The 18,281-nt window shown below is 33.8% G+C and overlaps 1 protein-coding gene and 1 long non-coding RNA gene across 2 annotated transcripts in view; both read right to left on the bottom strand.

Moving 5' to 3' along the window:
* LOC129752853 (cell adhesion molecule Dscam2) overlaps positions 1-18,281 on the bottom strand; it is a 507,703-nt gene that overhangs the window by 393,473 nt on the left and 95,949 nt on the right. The window lies entirely within an intron of this gene.
* LOC129756906 (uncharacterized) lies at positions 5,207-6,197 on the bottom strand. The gene is made up of 3 exons (XR_008739566.1): positions 6,066-6,197; positions 5,539-5,745; positions 5,207-5,482 (listed from the first exon to the last, which is right to left on the bottom strand). It is a non-coding gene; the product is annotated as an uncharacterized LOC129756906 (long non-coding RNA).

Raw genomic sequence — 18,281 nt, forward strand, 5'->3', positions numbered from 1 at the left:
TCATAGATCTGGTGTGTACAAAATCAGTTGTTCCGACTGTGATAAGGTGTACATTGGACAAACCAAAAGGAAGTTGATTGATAGATTCGAGGAACACATGGCTATAGCTAGATCTGACTCAAAGAAGAAAATTCTTCCTTCACAGAATCCTAGATCTGCAGTAGCTTTACACATGTGTGAATCTGGTCACTCTATTGATCGAGGAAATGTCTCGCTGATTTGGTCTTTGAATAGTAATTCGCTTAAATTGGATGTTGCTGAAAGCATTGAAATCTTCAATGAAAAATCAGTTCATCTCTTAAACGGAGACACCGGACCAGGGCACACTTGGTTGTTCAAATTCTTAGGTAAAAAGAAATACAATAATTTACCTGACAATGCCCAAAAACGGGTAGAAAATAATTTAGCACTACCAGAAAACACCCAGAATAGGGTAGGTAGACCCAAAAAACAGACAACTGCCGAGCATTCCGAGGTTTCTGCTACCTAGTAGTAGCTTACCTAATCCGGACAATATAAGGGAGGGAAACGATACACTTTCATCAATCGAAAGCGTTCACTGAAGAAGGTAGTAAGTTGCTATCGAAATACTGGTATATGAACTTTTCATTTACCGTGGTTGAATTAAAAGGAATCTTTCGATTGCTTTGATTCAGTTATCCGAGGGTTTTCGCCAGAGTTGGTCTGTATAATAGTTTCGAGATTATTACTTTTTATGGAAGGGGGGCTCCTATACAAAATCAACTAGAAACGGGAAAAAACTCGAACAACTTGAAGACGATTTTTATGAAAACTGATTCACGAGTACGAAGGAGTTAAAGAACTGTAAACATTTTCCAACGCATTAATAAGTAACGGGTAAAACGAAGTTTACCGGGTCAGCTAGTGACATCTAAAAATCGTGTTTTCTCGAAACAAGCCTTTTGCACTTATACACCCTAGGCATCAAGGGCCTTATTTGTATTATGTATTATGCTGGAATCCTGAAAAATAGAGATGTACCGAATATTCGGTCGGACGAATATTCGGCACCGAATACCGCCAAAAAACCGATAAGCCGAAAATTTGGCTCACCGAATAGTTGAGCTAGGTATACTTTTTTCAGATTTATACAAAAACAGACTTCTCGAATTTGAATCTGATGTTGGATAATTTATAAAACATTTTAAAATTATGTTGAAAAACCTTCAAAATCATCAAAAACTTATGATTTCAGTGAAACATTTTAGATGTATCCGTGTATTTTTCACTGTAGATAGCTTTATACTATGATTTACGTTTATTCCACATTTACTTGATTTATCCATGCTTGCCCATAAACCAAATAAAGAATTCGAAAAAAGTTAATTCTGACCTGGTTGGCCACATATTTTTTTTTAATTTTCCGCATTTTACCCGGGTTTATTCAGATTTTTTTGCTAATTCAAATTTAAAAAATCAAACGTCGCTTTGAATTTTTTTACATTTTCTGTTATAAAACGATTTCTTAGAATAAATTTATTCGTTAGATTTGATTTGATCACTGCTGTTGCAATTCGATGAAAACTTTTAATTTCAAGTTATTTTATTTCTTTTTCCTCTTGTATGTTTGAGAATAATGTCAAGTTTCTGTTCATATTTTCCCTGTTTTCTACAAGTTTTTCAAAAAATCGTTCAGACCCAGAAGTGTAGATAAGTGCCGTAGAAAGTATTGTATGCTTGAGGTCAGAGATCATCGTTCATTTTGTCAACTATTTCGATGACATCTAGCAAAAATTAGACATTCATCTTTTTCGATATAAAATGCAATTTCAGATAGCTTAACACCTGTTTTGACATGTTTTGTCCCAGATTTCACTGGAATCCAAAATCTTTTGTAATTAACGTCCTAGAACCTACAAGTCATCTGATGTCTTTCTAGCTGATCTGATGGCGACTATTTGAAATGAAATAGACCTCTACTTAAAAAAAGATCTGATATATCTGGTTGGAAATAATCGACTTAAAAACATGAGGGACATTAAGATGGCAGAAATAGAAGATTTCTATTAGAAATAGTAGTAAAAATAGAAGTACCATCAAGACGCCATTCACCGCCCAGACACCATTTACCGCCCAAAATCACCCTTTTGTGTGTATTTTGAAAAAAACTGAGATGGTTTCTCCAAATATAAGACCTGTGTTCTGTGTCGGCATCATTGTGCGACCATTTCACTGAAAAAACATCACTTAATTATGCTAACTATAGCCAGAAATAAAATATTTGGTTTTTCGTTTCCGGTCAAATTATTGAATTCGACGCCTGTTAGCGAACTAAGCATTACTGTACTCCTAGGGCAAAAAGGGTTTTTGTTTACTAGATAGTACCTATTGGACCTAAAATCGACTTGAAACGATAGTTTTATTTTCGTAGAATAGATTTGCATCAAAAAATTTTCGATTTTTTTCAATAGTTGTTGTTTTTTGAAGCGTTTAGTGATGGGCGGTAACTGGTGTATGAAAAAAAGTGTGGGTTCCTAATGACCGGCACGCACAATTTCTTTGTTTTTAACGCATGTATCGTGTCAAATGTGTAAATTGTAAGAAGCATTTAGTTTGATTATGTTAGAAAATGATGTTTTATCGCTGAAAGTAACCGGTTACTTGAGGTTGTTTGCCGGGAATCATCATTTTGTCAGTCAACGCACTTTGTTAAAATTTGTACTAAATTTGCGGAAAAAATTTCACAAAATGTATTCTCTAAAGAGCCAAAATATGGTTTTGACAGCTCGTTGTATGGAAAATACTAAAGAGAACATGTTTCCGTGTTTTCCTTAAGAAAACATTATCGATACCCGAAAAAGTCGAGTGGGCGGTAATAGGGCCAGTTAAACACCCCAAAGTTTAGTTAATTATTTTGAAAAGCGTACATTTTTCGCATTCCACTAAATTTTTTATTTAAAGTAGAGCAGTGTTGGGATGTATTGGAAAAGAACGCGAATAAAAATCTGCCGTCGTTTTTCTTATTACACATGTTTGAAGTTGAAAAACCGCTTAACTGGGCGGTGAATGGCGTCTTGATGGTATTTCTATTGAAAACTCAACAAAATATTTGACCGAATATTCGGCCGAATATTCGTTTGGCCGAATAGTTGAAAAGGTCAATATTCGGTATTCGGCCGTTCGCCGAATACCACTATTCGGTACATCTCTACTGAAAAATTTTGCTGAATTTTGGCCCGCTGGTTTTCCAGCAAAATGAATTGCTGAGAACGATCAGTAAACTCAAAAGCTAGAAAAGCAACAATCTTAACACTAGAAGGACCGGCAAATTGAATATACCTATTCGGACCGCGACCAGTCAAAATGACTGGTAAAGGGAAAATTTTTTATATCATAATATTTTTAACTTTTTTCTTTTGAAATTATTTTCTTATTTATTTGATATCATTTTTATTATAAAATGGAAATATTTTTTCACCATGGGTGCCCGGAATCACCTCTTTTTCGCATAGTTGGCGAATGCGTGTATGTCATAAAATGAATATTTCAAATAATTATCAAAAAATTAAAACACATTATCAATTTAATTATAAAATCATGTTAGATGGCTATAGGTATTGACCATGGGTGCACGGTTTCACTTCAATTTTGTTTTAGTAGATATTTTCTAGCATCCACCGCTCTGAAATTTTTCAACACGTTGCCTATAAATTATACCTGATATTGTAGGTTTTGAAGCATACTTTTTCTATAAGTAGAGCAATTCACCATGGATGCACGGATTCACCGCCATTCATCAAAAATCAATTTTTTTTGCATGCTAAAGGTAAAGAATAAAGATTTATATACACAGCAAAAATTAAATCGTTTGATTTTACATCGAAAGCGATGCAAATTATTGTACCATCGCAGACGTCACAAAATTATGTGTTGATTTAAAATTACATCATGGCTTGTAATATCACAAGCAATGAAAATGTTGGTTGAATGTGAATTCACATTACGCGATGTATTAAGTATTTATTTGGTTTTACATCGCAATGAATTTAAATTTCAACGAAAAGCAACCCTTATGAGTACTGTTCGTAATTTATTACCTACTCCAATTGTTAATTGATTGATATACTCAATGTGTACTGTTTTGTTTTCTTGAAAACAATTTTTGAGGGTATTTTTAGTTGAAGATAATAAAAATATAATACATATAGCAATAAAACATTAATGGATTAATAAAAGGATAAGGATAAGGGTATGTGATATCTCAAACTACATTTTTCAAGGTAAAATCATAAACTTCACTATTTAGTTTGGGTCCAGGTATTTTTTCATGTGAATCAATACAGCTCTGATAATTTTCGCTGTATAATTGAGTTACCCAAATACCGTTAAAGTATTTTCTCATATTGTGTATTATTAAATTATTTTTAATTTTTTTTAGGTGGCTTATTCGGTGAAAGTTATTCTTGTCGTAAGAACATTATAGTAATGAAAGTTAAAGGCGGTAAGAATATAAGAAGAAAACTAAAGGTTTGGAAATAGCAGAGAGCCTTTTTATTAGAAGCTTAAGCTACATGAAAATTTTTTGTACGACATAAATTAACTATGTATAAGAAGTAGGGCCGATAGAGGTGACACTACCTTTAATGACAGTCATTGTTGTTCCACATATTGGTCGAGTTGTTATTCATAAAAAGAATTCATTAAGTATACTCGTTCCTTCTACTGAGTGCTATTGAATTTACATTTTGAACATGCAGATTGAAACATAGGAAAAACAATTGAAAAAATAATTGTATGCTGCTAAGATTGTACAATATTGTACATCCACTCGAGACACGAAAACATTCACAGTTCAAGAATATTCTTCAGCATTTGTTCCCTCTACTATAACCAAATTCCATGCGCTGCGTACTTGCCTCGTAGATCGGCTCATGAATCAATTTTTCCAAACGAAAAACACACGAAGCATTTTCAATTTTTCAACGGGAAAGCCTGCAATCCACAATAGTTTTAATTGAAATGAGTCCTGTCTCTGGCGCTAGCGGCTTAAACGCTAATAAGGTTCCTTTCGCGTTGATGTTAAAAAAAAACTTCTTTCTGAGTTCTGAATCTAAAGAAAATTAAAAAAAGTAAACCAACTAAATCAGGATTTATCTGCAGGGGTAGGATTCATCTTAACTAATATAAATAGGATGAATCTCAAACCCGTAGAAAGATACACTTACCTTTATGTTTTCAGTTGGTTTCCAACAAGGAAGGGACTCCTTAAAATTTCTACTGAGTTTTTGCTATACTTTCTCAGCTAAATGGGTCGGATCTTCCTTCGATGGCTGCAGAGCAAAATTATGGACTCAATAAGTGTAATTTTAGAGTTATGCTCATATTGTTGATGAACAGGAAAGCTTCCGCTAGCTGTCTTTTTCCTGATATACTTCCAGCGGTAGCGAACATCTTCCACAGCTCTTGTATCCTTCCTAACAAGAACAGAATCCATTTCTAAAATCCGATGGCTAACATTAGACTGAAATGCGTAGAAAAAACTTCAAAAGCTGCTAAATATTTCACTGCCAAACTTACCTTATTTTTGGCGATTGGTCCTCGGTCTTCAGACATGGTCGTTAAAAGTACAATCCAGGCACCGATGGTTTCTTGATTCAGTTTTAAAGCCCGAAAATAGTGAATATCTAGTAGAAACAACGGAGCCAATCTTCGGAGTTTGTTTTTATCCATGCGTCAGTGTTTATGTTTTGTTCGGTCAATTCTAGCGTCATTTTTTGAAACGAGCTGTATAGCAAAATAAGGAAAACGTTATTGGAATTTCACTTATTTTAACTAAATTTGATTTTAATAATTTGATAATTAATTTTGAAAAATAAACATTGGTTCATTGTAAAATTTTATTATTAATTGAATAATGAAGTACCTCAAAGATTTTTTTGTATTACTCAATTGGTCAAATTTAAAAGTGATTCTTGATTTCGATAGATATCAAATTTTCGAACCAAAATAAATTGGAAATCTAAGATAGATTTTTCAACAAACGGATCGAGAAAAAACTATTTTGTCTAAACCAAATTTAAATAAGTAATTCGAAATCATATTACCTTTTATAAGTTACTTTTTTTGGGTAACATAGTTGCTGTGGGTATCCGAATATCGGCATTTTTTTGCGAATGATGCGCCATTGAAGTTGATTTGCAAATCATTATCGTGTTTTTCCTAGTTTGTTCATTTACCTTGAATACTTTCTCAACCTCCGAATGCGATTATCAAACACTGACACGCAACCAACTAAAACTGCTCACGCGAGTCGCGACTAATGGATAAATACGATGCTGCTAATATAAATTTACATCGAGTCTATGTCATTTTAGGTTCGAGAACTGTGATGAGAAGTCGCAAAACATAAAATCTGACTTTTTTGGTTATTCTCATAAGATTGTATAGTTTACGATGTAAAATGCTGTTTGATTTTAGTTTACATAGACAATTTTTACATCGTTTATAGGGTTGAGTGTCGTGTGAATTTATTTATTTTTTGCTGTGTAGATTCAATTGAAAAACTGTGTTAAATACATGGGTTTTCACTATGGGTGCACGGATTCACTGCGTTTTAATCAAATATTGGACTTTTTTGAAATTTTTAAAAAGCATTTTTACAAATCTTAACTAAACCAAAGTCGAAACCATGTCTTCATGTTGAGACATAATGATTTAAATAACGATTTTTATTTTCAGTTGCGTTTTTTCATTCCCGGAAAAAAATATTTTCATTATATCTTGAAATAATAAATGTATTTATTTATTATTAAAAACAGGTTTTTTTTGCAATCGTATATTTATCTGAGAAGATCTGATTAACATCCAAGAAATTGGAAAACAGTTACCATGGACCGAGTGAATTTTAGGAATTATATACATCAAGTTATGTCGTACGACGGAAACCAGTGAAAATAAAAATAATGAATCAACATTGTCAAATGTACACGTTGATTTGTTTTTCCTTAGAAGTTTTTTGATTGATCAATATTGCATTTCAAATACCTATCATATCTAACTAAAAAATATTTTGTGTTCTGAAGCAAGTTGAAAACTATTTATTTCTATATAGTTTCCAACGGCAAATTAACAGTAAATCCGTGCACCCATGTTGAAATATCATAGCGCCGATGTGGTCTATCAGATAGGCTGGCGCGAGTTTGGTCTAGGTATGCCAGGCGTACTGGGTTCGATTCCCGGTATCGGCAGGAAAACACTTGGGTTCAAACATCATAAGTTGCCGACAGGTAAGTTGTGTTTCCTCTTATAATAAGAATGTTCAATAAGAATGTTTAATCAGTTGCCAGCTGGTCAGGTATATACACGGGTGCCGAAATACCTGTAAGTAAACTTCCATTGGAAGTTTGTCGATCCTAATAATCTAAGAATGCATGTGAATACATACTTGGGCAGAAACTGCGGTGTACCCGTGCACCCATGGTGGATAACCAACATATAAAAAATATTCCGTGCACCCATGTTGAAATATCATTCAAATTATTCAGTTTCATAGCTGATGTCTTCAAATTTGAATAAATGAGTACACAATTTATAATTATTTTACTCATTCTATTATAGTATGAAACATATTTATCACCTAAAACTACTCGATTTCTCGAATGGACATGTATTAAATCTAACATAACTTTTACAAATCTTGATGAAACTTCGCCAATTTGACAGAAAGTTTGATTATAGTTGAGCAACAAAACGGACTAAAAAAATCGGGAGTCAAGTGCTTGAAGCGCCACACAGCGGTCAATCCGAGAACTTTTTCTACAAATTTTCATGACTTCGCATCGAAAATCAATAATTTCATTACGAATGACACACTCCTGCCCACCATAAATCAACTAAGGTTCATTGTCTTGAATGTAGATTGCAAATGAAACCAAAAGCAAGCGAAAAAAAATTATCCTTTTTGAGTTATAGGGTTGTGAATTTTACCAGTCATTTTGACTGGTCACGGTCCGAGTGTCCATGGCGAAATTTTTCTCGCTTATTAAAAGAGCTAATGAAATAAAAAATACACAGTTTTGTAGAGATTCAAAATTTATGAAAAGTCGTATTTTTGCGAATTTTTAGAGCGTAGTGTTTAAAAGATATTCAACAATCAAAGCGTCCCACCAGTCATTTTGACTGGTGCGGTCTTTCTAGTGTTAATTGCTGAAATTCAGCATTATTTACAAAAGAACCGGAATAATTTGGATTTAATTCAATTTATTTCGATTTCAATATTCAATATTCAAAACTTATGGCTCTCATTGGTTTTTCTTCCGCCGACATGCTTTTTGCTTGTAAAAACAAACCATCATTAAAACTGATTTCCAAAGTTTCGGAGCGTTTTGGTTTTTATACCAGCTTTTTTCCCACCATTCGATCACAAAATCACTTTAACACTTCCATAATTTCGAAATGCACTTTTTTGTAGAATGAACTGTTTCTCGAAGTTCACGTAACTATTTTTTTTATTCTTAGTTATGCAATGCATTTATTCTATTGTCGTTCAATTGACAACTTTGTTCACTTCTAAATATATTCGTTTATAGCTGCTGAAAAATTAAAATTTTAAAATAACAAACGCGACTCGGAAATCCGACATCGGAAGAAGTGCGCTCTCAATTAAAGGAGACTGTGTCCCAACTGTTGGTCAAAAATCAAGCTAAATCTAAAGATAAAGATCCATTGACTTTTTTTTAGCCATATTAGTTATCATACGTGTCCGAAAGAATTCTAAAAGTTTCTCTACTACCCTAAAGTCATGGCATACTTACAGGCGCATTTTTCTTAGTTTAAGATAAAAGTACTTTTTCTATCGGGTAATTGATTATTGCTCAAGGATTTTCATAAGTCCAGAAGAGAATTTCAAAATTGCATCCGCTGTAGGAACAAGCAGAAAGGACGAAATGGCAAAATATTATTTTTTAAGTCTTATTTTACATTTAAAGCTTTTTACTGTTTTAAGCACCAGCATAGAGATGAAGATTAAATTTAAAAGACATACACCGTCTTAGCCGATTTAGGCTTTTCAGACTGAATAAATTTATCATTAATCGTAGAAGCAAGGAATAACTGTTGTTTTAAAACAACAACTACTTTAATAAAAATTATGTTTGTTATAAAATTATTCATTTCCAAAACGTGTATAAATTTTTGCATCAATCGAACACAAAAGCTGAGATGAGTTAACAGGAAAATCAAAGTCATTTACAAAAAAGTAGTTCTTAGATAGCATCTGTTTTGTTATTAAACAAAGTAACCTTCATCAAATTTTATATTTTAAGCACTCGAAATCACTTTTTTGCCATCTATAGAAATTGATCAGTTTCCATAATTGAATTAGAATTAATCCTATCTTATTTATTTGAATCGAATACGAAAATTTAAAAGTATTTGAATGTAGATATCTCATTAGCATTCCAGATTGCTCTGTTTTAACCGATCTTGTCCAGATTTTCTAAGAAAAAATTGTAATATTCCATATCATGCCATTATTAAGCCTACCCCCATTCTGAAGATGCCATAACTCGCGTGCATTAAACTAGCATGCATTTTTTTGAAATAGTGAGATAAGATCTGAGCGCCGCTGATGTGCCTTGTTAATGTAAAATACGTAGATTTTGGCTGGATTTGACCAGATATTACCCGGTTTCGAGTTTAAAATTTAGAAAACCAAGGCCTAGATTTGCCCGGTTTAGAAACGTACAAAAAATCTAACTACAAATCCTAACGTAAAAAGAAAGCTTACTCAATAAAACGTGTGTTAAAAAGTGAATAAATACATTTGAATTTTATGAAATTGAAATACAAAATTCAAAAATTAAGAGTTTAGAATGACAAATTAAAGTTTGACAGAATTTCGATTCGAAGTTTTTGCTCGTTTGAAGAGTGTGTAAAACCACGCTCTCAAACTACTGGTCTCGTACTTAGGAATTTCGTTTCTCAGTTTCTCATGTATAGTTAGCTAGTGTAGAGCAAAGGCGGAGCTTTTCATCAACATGCCCTCTAGCCTAAAATTCCAACACCTATCAAGCTTTCTCCTATTGGCGCACAAATGCCTGTCTATCCACCTTTCTTTCAACTTTCTATATAAAAAATAAACAAATCTCTCTAGTTTTCATTTCGCTGAACATGCCACTTAAAATTATAATTATCTACACACAAAATTTTCGAGGCTCCACTTAGCAAAATTTTGCTGTTACTTTCGATTAGCAAAATGGATTATTTTACTAACGTGATAGCAAAAAGCAAATTTTGCTTCTTTTTAGTAATTGAAAAGGCAATTTTACTTGATATTAGTAAAATGAAGGTTTTCTAGCCGCTTTGTTTATAGACAGCAGCCGCCGCCAGTTGAAGGAAAAATAACGAACTGACGCGATTAAGTGCGGTTCTGAAAGCGCGATGCTGGTGGTCCTTGTGGTGGCAAAATGATAGCCAGATCAATACCGGATGCGTACAGGTAAGGACCGATCAAGAAGTGTACAGATTTTCCGATATTCGAATTGTAAAATTGTTTGTTTTTTTTTTATTTCAACCAGGTTACAATTTCCGACAAGACGGGTTTTTTACAACAGTTCGGAAGTGGACAACTGGAGTTTCAACGCACTGCATCAGGCACAATCATCGATGCATGAATGACGATCGGTCGCTTGGGGTTTCATTAGCCGGAAGGTGCGTTCGCAGAATCCATACATTTTATGAAAAGAGTTTTGAAAAATATAAATAAATTCAAAGTGATGTTATCCGTGCATACTTTTAAATAATCGAATATTCCCTCGAAATTTGCAGTTAAAAACATAAAAGATTTAAATTTCAGATTCTGCGGGATTTTTTGTACTGGTTTTTTCTAAAATTTTAGTAAAACATGCCGGCGGCTTATTTTTCTCTAATTTGCTAAAATTTGAGCAGAAAAAAATTGCTAAATTGATTGCTAAATTTCTAGCTGGTCAAATTTGAGCAAAATTTTGCTAATTTTCGGCCTCGAAAGTTTTGTGTGTAATAATAGGAAAATTGCGCCTTAAAGTATGCAAGGAATGTAGGCTAGTAGACAAACTTTCAGAATTAATTTTGTCTTACACTTATAAACTGTGAAATGAAAACTAAATTGGCCAAAAAAGTCAAAAAAAACTTTAATCTTTAGATTTTGCATGATTTTTGCCAAAGCTTGGGGCACCCTGATTAAAGGACCAAGTCTCCTTTAACTTTCAAAATATGAACCTTTTTTTTAGTCCCACGAAAACGCTTCTCCTTCACCTACGGGTTAATGTATAGATCTAACATTTGCAACATATATATGCAAAAGATGTTGATCTGCATTTTTTCCCAAAAAGATATGATGAAAATAAGAGAATTAGATCAAGTATCTCCATTCTTCCCTGACTTGGTTAACCTTTACAACACCGAAGCAGTTTTTTTTTATAATTAAATTTTCTGTATTTAAAAAAGTAAACCTTTGAGTCTTTGAACACATTTTAAATTTTCATGTTTGGGGCGTATATTTATCGGAAGCACAGAAATTTTGAAGGAAGTTTCAGTAACAGACATTTTTTGCAATTTTGGACAAGAGTTATTTATTTTTATTATATTTGTTGATTGATTTATTTTCATTAATTTTTGGATCAATCTTTAAATGTATTCTTGAGCTGATTTTTCCAGTTAAAATTCACTGTTTCTTAATTATTTGTCACGAATTTTCTTTTAAGGCTACAAAGCACATTTTTAAAGATTTATACAGCTTTTTGTTATGTAATCGGAGCTTTAGCAAGCATGGATGAATAATATACAATTTTACATTAAATTGGACGCACAATACTAAAGAATTACATGTGACATAAGATGAGTTTTCCAGATGTTTCAAATTGTTAAGACACGTTCGCTTCATGTCATGACTTGTTGAAAATTCTATCAATCGTCAGGAACACTATCTTTGAAGATTGAAATTTTCGGCTGCATAAATTTTAGTTGAATTTAACCTCATACTTCTCTGGATTGAGGAAATGGTTAGCTAAATCTTGGGAATATAATGAGAAAGTTTGATAATTTTTAGAAAATTTATTTCCATTTACTTTGCCATTTTAAAAGCTTTCTTTGCCGAAGAAATTATAAATATTCTGCTAGTGTAAATATGTTCATATCTTTTACTTTAGAAGCATGCAAAGTATTCAATTAAACTTTGAAGAGTTTGACGATCCAAAAGAAAATCCCTGTACTCAATGGTAATCGCAAACAGATTTAAACGAAAAATCCAAGAGCTAGAAAAAAAACTCCAATGGTTTTAAAGTTTTTTTTTTGTAAAACTAATGTTTACTGATCATTCAAATATATATATTTTTTTATTTAAACAAAACCAATAAATGTTGAATGTGGCTCTTTCAAACTCTGAAAATATGAAAATCTGAAGTTTTCGGCTCTTCCGACTCAATTCACATTATTCCTTCTCGATTGGTATATTGTAATATATATTTTTATTATTATTTTTTCATGAAGGAATAGTTTATTTTGATAGAAAAGATGAAGATCTCAAATCATATTTTGTAAAATTTTTCAAACTAAGTTCGATAACTCAAAAACAAATTGGTTTTCAATAACTTTTTGAGGTAACAGCTCTGTTGAAGTTACAGCTCGTCCGCTTTAGGGATTTTCGTAACATGTCTTTCTCCATTCCTTCCTAACTTTTGCAAGTCTATCAGCCTCTTCATTTCCAGGGATTCCAACGTGACTGGGATTCCAGACCATCGTAACATTTTTAATATTTTCATGGGATAAAATATTTGGGATGATTGGATGTTTCGTTCCAGATTCTAAGGCGGCTAGTACACTGGCCGAGTCTGTGTAAATAACCGTTGGAGAAATAGCTTGTTCAAGTGCTACGTCAATAGCTATAGCTTCAGCCGAAAAAATGGATAATTTTTCGGGCAGGTTTCTAAAAATGCTCTCCTCTGTTGGATTGTAAATGCCAAAGCCTATTTTACCACTAGCTAGTGATCCGTCTGTGTAGATTTCACTTCCGAAATCGTACCGCATTCTGACCGCTGAGCTCTTATTGCCACCTGTTTTGAAATGGTTTTTAACTGACCAATCAATTCGTGGCGGCTTTTCATTCCATGGTGTGGTAGTTTCGGTAAGAAGACGATATATTGGTGGGATACGATCGTTAATTACTGCAGCTAGCGCATGATTAGCTCTGTTAAGCAGATAGTTTTCGCTATTGGTTGCCCTTTCTGCAATCCACATCGCTTTCCTTGCCCAGTTTTCAGCTACCAGAAATTCGAAAGGAAGTACTCCATTCTCTACATAAAGCGCTTCAATGGGCGTCCAACAAATGATCAAGTATCCTCACCCTCCCCAAAATCTATTGAATTTTGATTTTATTCTTAAATTTTATGTTGTTTAGATTTTTTTTTGTTTAGAAATAAGGTACATAGAATAACCAACAAATTCCGTTATCGAGTGTTTAAAATCAAAACATTATTGTTTTTTTTTTGTTATCGAATAAAAATATATCAAAATTTTAAGTTGCTTTGCAGTTGGTTCAATCAAAGAAAGTTTCATTTCTAACATTTTTCGGAGAAACCTGAATCAGAAAACATAATTTATTCATCCTGATAAGATGCTTGAAAGCGATATGATAACCAGTCAAGCAGCTGAGATTTGAAAAGTCCGAATTTGATAAAGCTGCGGCTGGCGATCTCTTTCAAGGTGTCACACAATACAGAAGGGTTGAGAATTCTATTTCTGGTGGCGCTCAGACTCTTTTTTTTAGTTCCGAGGTATAGTCTAACTTTTCACTACAAGGAAGGTAGTTTTGAGTTGAAAAGCATAGAAGAGCTTTAGTAAGTATGGATTTACTCTGTTTTCACCTAGGCTGAACTCAACTTCGAGACGCAGGTGAAAAAGATGTCTGATAGCCCATTCAAAATTATCAACACTTAAAGGAAGCGGCCAGTTATGGGTCGGAGTCTGGAAATGCCTCATTCTAAACACCAGAGAGCTATGGAGAAAAAATGAAAAATTATCTAGTAGAACAAATACAAAAAGCAAAAAAAAAGAGTTTAAAAATCCATAAATTCTTTAAACGAAGTCAAGAATACACTTTTTCTAAATTAAGCAAAAAAAAAAAATGAATTCTCAATAACGAATTTTTCAACATTCAATTTTCACAATGTTATTTGAAGGTATTGCCTCATTTAGTGTCTCATGAAAACCAGCAGCGAGAAAAAGTATGAAGTGCATACAAATTGTTCCAGGTCCCGATGCTGCATATTTCATATCATTCTTTGTGCAATTTCCCTCCATTCATTCCGCTTCCAATAAACTAATCCTAATAGTTGCCGCTCAACTTTCACGACACAACAGAACTAGGACACATTCATCTCACCTTTGGGGAACATCAGCCCGTGTAGGTACATTGATGGGGATCACGTGGAAAGCATTGGGTAGCATCGAGAAAGAGAGAGGGCACATCGAGGAAATGTCCAGTCGCGGTCCGGTGAGCGCATCGGAAGCGATTTTCCAAACGTAACAAAAACACCGGTGCGCCCGATATACCTTCCCCTTTTTTCCATTGCTGGTGTATGCGCTACCTAGTTGGTGGAATGCGAGGAAAAATGATAAAGTCTACATTTATGTCACATCCATTGGTGGTATAGTTGTTGGTTTTAGACAGGGTGGTTAGGAATTTCGATTGCCAGTGATTTTTTCTGGTTTTTGTTGGAATGTACGAAACAAATTTTTGAAGTGGTTTATTTGCCATCTCCATTGAATCTTGGATGTAAGTAGCAAGAAGATAAATTTTCATTGCATGATAAGGTTAAAATTGGTAAAGGCAATATTTAGTGAGCAACCCTATTGCATTTTTACAATCGAATACATCGTCAGCACCGAACGGCGCGGCAGAAAAATCCGAAAACAATAGCCGATACGAAATATGTAGAGGCTGAAAGAGCAAAAAAAAAGCTAAAAAAAACCCACCACCGAACGGAAGGGCTGTTCTTCGGAATATGAATGAGTGCACCCAGAAGAGAGTATCATCATCAATGCCCGTACACAATGGATGTCATAGTTCTGAAGCATCAGCCCAAAACCGTTCCATCGAAGCATGGAGCGCTCGCTTGCCCGCTGCCTGCCCTGGCCTGGATGTCCTTCCGTCGTTCCTCCGCTGCTCTCCGGCGATCTGAGGGCACTTTTCCGGCACCGAAGTAACGAATCTCCTCTCGCCTGCCGAAGAACCGTTCCAGTGAATCTTGGCAATTGTGTTTGATTTTCAAGTGCCTGTCGTGATTCCGAGCAGGATTTTCCTGTCATTTCTGGTGCTACTTATTTTCTTTTTACTACTCTTTCTTGCCATATCGTGCTATTGTTTCGGGGTAGGAATTGTTTGTTCAGTTTTTTTTCGTGAGACTATTCTCAAATATCAAAGTCACTTATAATAGAACACCCGTAACAAAGATGTCAATGGATGTGCGCTCTATATTAGGTTCCGGACATCAAAAGTTTTTATGGATTAAAATTTTGCAGAACATCAAGACATTGGGAGAATGTCCCTCATGCGTAGATGTTTTTCTTTCGTTTGCAGTAGAAAAACAAATCAGGAAGAGTTTTCGGTGAACAAGCTGAAAGCCAACGTAAGAATCATAAAAATACAATTCTGATCCAATGCAGTTAAAGATCAGTGACATAACGATAAAATTCATGGCTCAATTACACGTCGAAGCGACTATTTAAACACTGCAATGTTTTAAAAGCAAATGGTATTGTTTGAAACAAGATTCAAAAATCGTGCATAACGTCATTTTTTATAGTTATATAGTTATGCTGTTTAATCGACGTTCTTGCAAGTTTTAAGTCTAAACTTGGTGAAAAACTTCGATTTAATAGCACAACAAAATCCTTGTATTCACCGAGTCTTGCGCCTGGATAATAAGCAATATCATAGGAAAAGTGCCGTCACCTGGGGCATCATGCATCACTTTTCAACTTCAATGGCTTCTAAAAATTTAATGTCTACAGGGAATCATACCGCTTGATCATCAAAAGTTTCAAGCTTGATGAGACATCAAATTAACGTAGTCAGAAAAAGTATCGGTATCAGCAGTTATTTTTAAATTAACAAAAACATGCGATTTTCAGTGGAAATTTTTCACGCTAAGAACAAGAGGTAAGTTGCAACAAACTTTGTTCTTAGTGAAAAATCAAATGAAATCGTTTGAAAATTAATAGTTTTGATATATTTATGATAGCATAACGCATAAAGCACCAACCGCAGTAATTTTTTGTTTTGATCGAAATTAATTTTAAAATTTTTCTATCAAAAATGTTTTTAAAGAAAAAGCATGAGAGTGCTGCATACATTTAGGGATACTACAAAAAATCCTACAAGCGAAAATCATAAAAAATAATGTTGGGTTGGATGAAACTTTGAAATTAACAAACGCGTGATGCGAAAAAAAAAACATATTCCAGCATACGGAAACGCGATTTAAAAGGTGAATCTTTGATTTGCAATTTGATGCATTTTAGCCCAGACTGGTAACTGAATTAAAAATATTTATTTAATAAAAATTGGTGATTGTCAGAAAAATATTTTTACACCAACAGATTAAAGCAATATAAAGTTCGTTCGTAGGTGTTATCATTAAGCCAATTCATCATATTGGGTAAAGTATTTTACGGCATAGAAAAATGTAAAAATGTATACATCTATTGCTCGATTTTTTTTTTAATTTTCTATGAGTGTCAAAACTTTCAAAAACTGTCTCACAATGTGAGAAACTATGTCGTCTTCATTTTGTTTTCATTAAATGATAACTTTATAACATTACCTATATCAAAATAAAAATAAGATATGTGTTGTGGTTTACAAATGTTGCATTTAACCCTGCTGTAGCATGATGCCCCGTTTGACGGTTTACCTATATCGGGAATCCGAGACTTCAGTAATCCGATGGAGTCCTTCCACCAATTATCTTGGATTAGCGGAGTTCTGCTGTACACCATTAGAAAGGCGAGTTCTTCAGTTTAGTTTGGCGTTTAAAAAATCAAATTTGGCTCATATAAATTGGGATACATACAACTTGATAAGTTCATTTTAAATAACAAAAATGTACTTTTTAATGAATGCTTACAAAATTATTCTCACTACGCGGGTAATAATCCTGCAACATAGCCAATACCAACTGCATTCAGGATGCCAAGGCATTTGAAGCTTATTTTTTAATGTTTTAGATTTATAGATGGGGTGGGGTGTCATATACCCGTTTCTGAAGGGATGTTTGTGAAAGTGCGTTAATAAAGTGATCGTGATTGAATCGATATTCTTTGTTGAAAACTACACCTTTAAGTCGTGGAATTGCTTATGTTGGAAAGTTCTAGATAACCATCAAACGAACTCTAAGAAACGGCCGTGAAATCCACAATCTAAGCTAGTTATCGACCGAATTGGCTAAGTCATCTATAGCGTGGTAGCTACTATTTTTGATCTACAAACACCATTATACCGTACCCCTTTAGAAACATTCTTTGAAGTTCCGCTCCCCAGTTTGTTTACGAAATTCAACCACAAACAGAATGAACAAAAATAAACTAACGATCGAATGCCGCTTCCGCATCTCGACCGCTAGTATAGGGTTACCATACGTACTCTTTTAAGAGTACATGTACTCTTTTTTCGATCGAAACTGGGTGTACTCTTCTTTTTGTAAAATTTTACCAAATGTACTCTTTTTTGTTGAAAGACATTTGATCTGCAAAACCATCGTATAACTTCCATTTTATGAGGTTGTTTCACATCTTTTGCGAAAACCTCGAAAGGAATTCAGCTTACAAGAAATTACTTTAACATTTTTGTTGTCATTAACATGCGTTTTTAGTCGTTATAAAGTGAACGTGATAAGCGCCTTTGAGTATGCAAACAGTTGTCGATATGTGTACAATTTAAGTAATATGCTTAAATGCGCGCAAAACTCAAATAATGATCGTAATGGAATTGTACGCGTCGAAAAATACTCATCTTGAAATGAATTGTTTCAATGTGTTTTTTGTGGTTTGTCAGAACAACATCTAAATACTGCTATTTTTTCGATTAATATAACTTTTACAAAAACTCAACAAATCCGCAGTACTCGATTGAATTGAAATATCTCGGTTTTCAATAACAGTAGAGCCCCGCTTGTTCCAGGAATTACGGGAAGTCCTCAGATAATTCGAAATATGTACATCCTTTTCCTGCAAATTCGCATACCATCCGGGCGCAAAACTCAATAATTAAATGCATCTTGTATCAA

Source organism: Uranotaenia lowii, chromosome 3, assembly GCF_029784155.1.
Source record: "Uranotaenia lowii strain MFRU-FL chromosome 3, ASM2978415v1, whole genome shotgun sequence".
Lineage (NCBI taxonomy): Eukaryota > Metazoa > Arthropoda > Insecta > Diptera > Culicidae > Uranotaenia > Uranotaenia lowii.